Here is a 7,849-nt window from a genome sequence, read left to right on the forward strand (position 1 = left end):
ATATAAAATTACTTGTAACACCTACAAGGTCCGAGTGAATAAAACACTGGATGATTAAATAACTTTAATGGCATTATAGACTTTTGCAAAAGTTTGAAGCAGTATCTTATATCCAACTGGTCATCTTTGTTATTAATTATAATCGGATGTTGATGATACTCTGTACTGAAGTACAAATTGGTTTGTAGAAGATGAATTTCTTTTCTTTTCTTTTTTTTTTTTTTTTTTTTTGAGATAGGGTCTCACTCTGTTGCCCAGGCTGGAGTGCTGTGGTGCTATCACAGCTCACTGAAGTCATGACCTCCCAGCTACAGGTGATCTTCCTACCTCAGCCTCGTGAGTAGCTGGGACTACAGGCACATGCCACCATGCCCAGATAATTTTTTGTAATTTTTTTTTGTAGAGACAGGGTTTTGCCATGTTGTCCAGGCTGGTCTTGAGCTCCTGGGCTCAATCTATCCACCCACCTTGGCCTCCCAGAGTGATAGGCTTAAAGGCACAAACCACCACGCCCGGCCAGAATCAGAACTATCGATAAAACAGGGCATATTACCAGAAACAAAATGTGTATGCTTGAAAGTGTTCAGTGGGCATTGTGGTGGATGTTCAAACATTCATTCCAGTACAATTATATTGCCAGGTATTTGTTTCTGTGTCGGGTACCTAAAAGGAGGAGATAATCCCTTCTTCCCCTAGACTTTGCCATATCTGGATATGATGCTTGGGATTACTTAGCCACTTTGCTACCAATATTTGCAAATCTAAGAGCTGAGTAGAACTTGGTGTATGATGGCATTACTGAAAGGATATATTGACCAACTGCAGATCTTGCCCTGTTCAGACCTCTTATTAAGTGAGTTAAGACAATTCTTTCTTCTTTAAATCAGTCTTTATTTGGTTTCCTAATATTGTACTATACAGAATCTTGACTGATACAAGGTATAAAAATAAAGAAACCCTATATGTCTTCATGCAATTTTAAAAAGAGAAAGCAACAAAATACAGAATGTATATGAAAGTATGTAACTGCTAGGAATGGCTAACACTTAAATGGGATTTATTTGGGATTTGTTATAGGCTGGACATTGGACTAAATTCTTTATATATACTAACTAATTTAATCTTTACAATACTTCTAATTAGGTGGTTACCATTATCATCCCTGTTTAGGAGATGGCAAAGTGTCTGTTGTTAATTTGCTAGTAATTGGCAGAGCCAGGATTAGACCCCAGGCAGTCAAATTCCAGACTCTAATTGCAGGCACTATAATTCCAGTGCTGGAATACATTATGCTAGACTGCCTCTTTCTTCTCTTTATTCCTCTCTGATTTTTTTTTTTTTTTTAAGTGGCTATTGGGCCAGGCACTGTGGCTCATGCCTGTAATTCCAGCACTTTGGGAGGCTGAGGTGGGCGGATCACAAAGTCACAAATTTGAGACCAGCCTGGCCAATATGGTGAAACCCTGTCTCTACTAAAAATGCAAAAATTAGCCGAGCATGGTGGTGCTTGCCTATAGTCCCAGCTACTTGGGAGGCTGAGGCAGAAGAAATGCTTGAACCCAGGAGGCGGAGGTTGCAGTGAGCTGAGATCACACCACTGCACTCCAGCCTGGGCAACAGAGTGAGAGTCCATCTCAAAAAAAAAAAAAAAAAAAAAAAAGGCTGTTTCAAATAATTAAACAAATATATGTCAACATCCCAAATTGCACTCAATATGTGGTTAAAAGACATATATAGGCCGGGCGCGGTGGCTCAAGCCTGTAATCCCAGCACTTTGGGAGGCCGAGGCGGGTGGATCACGAGGTCAGGAGATCGAGACTATCCTGGCTAACATGGTGAAACCCCGTCTCTACTAAAAATACAAAAAACTAGCCGGGCGTGGTGGCGGGCGCCTGTAGTCTCAGCTACTTGGGAGGCTGAGGCAGGAGAATGGCGTGAACCCGGGAGGCGGAGCTTGCAGTAAGCCGAGATCACGCCACTGCACTCCAGCCTGGGAGACAAAAAAAAAAAAAAAAAAAAAAAAAGACATATATATATACTGTATCAGTTATCTGTTGCTGAGTGTATTAATCTGTTCTCACACTGCTAATATTATACTACACAGAATCTTAAGACTAGGTAATTTATAATGGAAGAGGTTTAATTGACTCATAGCTCAGCATGGCTGAGGAGGCCCCACGAAACTTACAATCATGGCAGAAGTGGAAGCAAACACATCCTTCTTCACATGGTGGCAGGAAAGAGAAGTGTCAAGCAAAAGGGGAAAAGCCTCTTATAAAACCACCAGATCTCATGAGAACTCACTCACTATCACAAGAACAGCATGGAGGTAACTGCCCCCGTGATTCAATTACCTCCCACCGTGTCCCTCCCATGACACATGGGGATTATGGGAACTACAATTCAAGATGAGATTTGGGTGGGGACACAGCCAGACCATATAATTCCATCCCTGCCCAAATCTCATTTCCTCACATTTCAAAACATAATCATACCTTTCCAACAGTCCCCAAACTCTCAACTTATTCCAGCATTAACCCAAAAGTACATGTCCAAGGTCTCATCTGAGACAAGGCAAGTCCCTTCTTCCTATCAGCCTGGAAAATCAAAAGCAAGTTATTTATTTTCTAGATACAATGGGGGTACAGGCATTGGGCAAACACACCCACTCCAAATGGGAGAAATTGACCAAAACAAAGGGGCCACAGACCCCATGCAAGTCCAAAATCCAATAGGATTTAAACCCTATAATGTACCTTCAGCCCTGCCAAATGTTGGTTCAAAATGTTTAATTCTTTTTGAGGTTTTTAAGTTAGCATTTTTTTTTTTTACATTGTGACTGCATGTTTCCCACTTCACAGCTGAGTTCCTATCTGTATTGTCTCATGTATGAAAGTGTCATTAAAACTTAACCAGTCATTAAACCTTAAAGTTCCAAAATGATCTTCTTTGACTCCATGTCTCACATCCAGGTCACGCTGATGCAAGAAGTGGGCTCCCATAGCCTTGAGTAGCTTCTCTCCTGTGGCTTTGCAGGGTACAGCCCCCCACCTGGCTGCTTTCACAGGCTGACGTTGAGTGTCAGAAGCTTTTCTAGGTGCATGATGCAAGCTGTCGGTGGATCTACCATTCTTGAGTCTGGAGGACAGTGGCCCTCTTCTCACAGCTCCACTGGCCAGTGTCCCAGTGGGGACTCTCTGTGGGGGCTCTGACCCCACATTTCCCTTCTGCACTGCCCTAGCAGAGGTTATCCAGGAGGGCTCTGTCCCTGCAGCAAACTTCTACCTGGATATCCAGGCATTTCTATACATCCTCTGAAATCTAGGCAGAGGTTCCCAAACCTCAATTCTTGACTTCTGTGCACCTGCAGGCTCAACACCACCTGGAAGCTGCCAAGGCCTGGGACTTGCAGCCTCTGAAGCAACACTCTGAGCTGTACCTTGGTCCCTTTTAGCCCCAGCTGGAGTGGCTGGGATGCAGGGCACCAAGTCCTGAGGTTGCACACAGCAGGGAGGCCCTGGATCGGCCCAGGAAACCATTTTTCCCTCTTAGGCCTCTGTGGCTGTGATGGGAGGCGCTGCCATGAAGGTCTCTGACATTTCCCCATTGTCTTGCTGATTAGCATTTGACTCCTTGTTACTTATGCAAATTTCTGCAACTGGCTTGAATTTCTCCCCAGAAAATGTATTTTTCTTCTGCATTGTCAGGCTGCAAATTTTCCAAACTTTTATGCTTGGTCATCTCTTAAATGCTTTGCTGCTTAGAAATTTCTTCCACCAGATACTTTAAATAATCTCTCTCAAGTTCGAAGTTCCACAGATCTCTAGGGCAGGGGCAAAATGCTGCCAGTCTCTTTGCTAAAGCATACCAAGAGTCACCTTTGTTCCAATTCCTAGGAAGTTCCTCATCTCCATCTGAGACCACCTCAGCCTGGACTTCATTGTCCATATCTCTGTCAGCATGTTGGTCAAAACCAACAAGTCTCTAGGAAGTTCCAAACTTATCACAGCATCCTGTCTTCTGAGCCCTCCAAGTCTCTAGGAAGTTCCAAACTTTCCCACATTTTCCTGTCTTCTTCTGAGCCCTCCAAACTGTTATAGCCACTGCCTGTTACCCAGTTCCAAAGTTGCTTCCACATTTTTGGATATCTTTACAGCAGCACTCCACTCTCTATGGTACCAATCTACTGTATTAGTCTGTTCTCACACTGCTAAGAAAGACATACCTGAGGCTGGGCATGGTCACTCACACCTGTAATCCCAAAACTTTGGGAGGCTGAGACAGGTGGATCACCTGAGGTCAGGAGTTTGAGACCAGCCTGGTCAACATAGCAAAACCTTGTCTCTACTAAAAATACAAAAATTAGCCATGCATAGTGGTGCACGCCTGAAATGCCAGCTCTCAGGAGGCTGAGGCAGGAGAATCACTTGAACCTGGGAGGTGGAGGTTGCAGTGAGCTGAGATCACACCACTGCACTCCAGCCTGGGCAACAAAGCAAGACTCCATCTCAAAAAAAATAAAAAATAGGCCGGGCGCGGTGGCTCAAGCCTGTAATCCCAGCACTTTGGGAGGCCAAGACGGGCGGATCACAAGGTCAGGAGATCGAGACCAGCCTGGCTAATACGGTGAAACCCCGTCTCTACTAAAAAATACAAAAAACTAGCCGGGTGAGGTGGCGGGCGCCTGTAGTCCCAGCTACTCGGGAGGCTGAGGCAGGAGAATGGCGTAGACCCGGGAGGCGGAGCTTGCAGTGAGCTGAGATGCGGCCACTGCACTCCAGCCTGGGCGACAGAGCGAGACTCCGTCTCAAAAAAAAAAAAAAAAAAAAAAGAATAAATAAAGACATATCTGAGACTGGTAATTTATATAAAGAAAAGAGGTTTAATTGACTCACAGTTCCACAGGAATGGGGAGGCCTCAGGAAACTTACAATCATGGTGGAAGGGAAACAAACACATCCCTCTTCATTTCACATGGTTGCAGGAAGGAGAAATGCCAAGCAAAAGGAGAAGAGCCCCTTATAAAACCATCAGATCTTGTGAGAACTCAGTATCACAAGAGCAGCATGGAGGTAACCACCCCCATGATTCAATTACCTCCCACCAGGTCCCTCCTACAACATAGGGATTATGGGAACTACAATTCAAGATGAGATTTGGGTGAGGACACATCTGAACCATGTCACTGAGTAACAAACCAGCCCCAAATTCTGTGGTTTACAACAAAGACAGTAATTTATTTATCTTTCCCATAAATCTTTAATTTGGGCAAGGCTCAGCAAGGATGCCTTATCCCACAGCATCATCGGGGTGGCTAGCTTGGGCACTGAAGAATATCCCTTCAAGATGACTCACCCACGTGGCTAGCAAGTTGCTGCTGGTTGCTTACCCAGCACAGCCTAGGCTGGAAGCTGGGACCCTCAGTTATGCTTCACTTAGGCCTCCTTACTGGCTTCTTAGGCTTCCTTACAGAATGGTAGCCCAGTTCCGGTATTAAAAGAACCCAAGCACGAGTTGTTTTGCATTTTATAACCTAGCCTTAGAGGTCACACAGTGTCATTTCTGTCAGTCACAGGCCAGACCAAATAAAGGAGAACATAGATCTCACTTCTGAATGAGAGGAGGGTCAAAGAAGAGCATGTGGGTTGTTTGGTTGCTGCAGACAGATTGGAAGAATATACTCTGCCACAAACACTTTTATACATGAGACAATACAGACAGGAAGTCAAATGTGCGGTGGGAAAATGCAGTAACAGTGTAAAAAATGCTAAATTAAAAATCTCCAAAAGAATTAAAAATTTTGAACAGTGTTTGGCAGGGCTGAAGGTACATTATAAATTGGTTTAAGTTTTTTTTAACACTACTTGATAGTATTCATACTCTGAAATAATATAAAAATATGGAAGCATTCTAAATACTAATAAGAAGTCAGTAAATATGGTGATTCCATATTGTTTAATAATTATATGGATAGTAAAAATGGCAACTTTGTAAACTTTTAGATATAAGTAAATACACACACTAACAAAACAACACAAAAATAGTATGCATAAAGTACTAGAATTGTGCAACAGGTATACATATATAATGACAGATTAGAAGTGAATAGAGAACAATAGAAATATAATTGAATGGTCATTATGTTCTTTTTTCTATGAACTTGCTTAAATTTATGGTACTAATAAATAATTTTAATATACTATATAAGTTAAATGTATCACAAGCTCTAACAATCATAAATACAATACATTAAAGAAGGAACTCACAAAAGATACAGCAATCCCACTACTGGGTGTATATACAAAGGAAATGAAATCACTATGTTGAAGAGATATCTGCACTCCATTGTTTATTGCACATATAGCCAATATATGAAATATATATATTACCAAAGATATGGAATAATAATATATTAATATATATCATAATAATAGCCAAGATATGGAATCAATGTAAGTGTCCATCAATGGATGAATGGATAAATAAAATGTGGTATATATACACATTTTATATATATGGAGTACTATTACACCATAAAAGAGAACAGAGCCAGGTGCAGTGGCTCATGCCTATAATCCCTTTTGGAGGCCAAGGCAGTCGGGCAGATCACTTGATCAGCCTGGGAAACATAGCAAAACCCCATCTCTACAAAAAAATTAGCTGAGTGTGGTGGCATGTGCCTGTAGTCTCAGCTGCTTGGGAGGCTGAAGCAGGAGAATGACTTGAGCTTGGGAGTTTGAGGCTGCAGTGAGCCAGGATCATGTCACTACACTCCAGCCTGGTTGACAGAGTGAAACACTGTCGCAAAAACAAATAAATAAATATAAAAAAATAAAAGAGAACAAAATCCTGTCATTTGCAGCAACATGGATAGGACTAGAGGTCATTATGTTAAGCAAAATAAGCCAGATACAGAAAGACCACATGAAATCTCTCATATGTGGAATCTAAAAAAGCTGACCTCATAGAAGAGAATAGAATGGTGTTTACCAGAGCTTGAGCGGTTAGGGGACAAGGGGACTGGGAGATGTTGGTCAAAGAATATATAATTACAGCTATATAGGAGGAATTTCAAAATGTCCAGAATAGGCAAATTGTTCAGAGCTGGAGGGGTAGAGGGGAAAGGATGGGTTTTGGAGGGTGGAGAGAAATGGAGAATGAGTACTAATTGTTATTTAATTTCTTTTTTGGAGGATGAACATGTTCTCAAATGATAGTGGTGATGGTTTCACAACTCTGTGAACATACTAAAAACTACTGGATTTTATACTTTGAGTGAATTGTATGATATGTGAATTATAACTCAAAGCTGTTAAAAAAAAACTCAAAAAATAGAACCACATACTTTATCATGTATAGGCTAGTAGATACCATTGATTAACAACATGGAATATTTAGTTAAGAATAATGTGCTTGCCTTTTAGAATTTAGAAGAATCACTGAGCTCTAAAGTGGAGGCTTCTGGTACAACTTAAAGTAATGGTCTGTAAAGCTAAAGTTAAATCTTGCCCACTATTCTCTGCATGCTTTTTTTTTTGCTTTTTTTGTTTGTTTGTTTGTTTGTTTTTGAGATGGTGTCTTGCTCTGTCTCCCAGGCTGGAGTGCAGTGGCGCGATCTCGGCTCACTGCAAGCTCTGCCTCCCATGTTCACGCCATTCTCCTGCCTCAGCCTCCCAAGTAGCTGGGACTACAGGCGCCAGCCACCACGCCTGGCTAATTTTTTAAAAAATATTTTTAGTAGAGACAGGGTTTCACCGTGTTAGCAAGGATGGTCTTGATCTCCTGACCTCGTGATCCACCCGCCTTGGCCTCCCAAAGTGCTGGCATTACAGGCATGAGCCACCTCGCC

This window comes from Macaca nemestrina, chromosome 16, assembly GCF_043159975.1.
Source record: "Macaca nemestrina isolate mMacNem1 chromosome 16, mMacNem.hap1, whole genome shotgun sequence".
Lineage (NCBI taxonomy): Eukaryota > Metazoa > Chordata > Mammalia > Primates > Cercopithecidae > Macaca > Macaca nemestrina.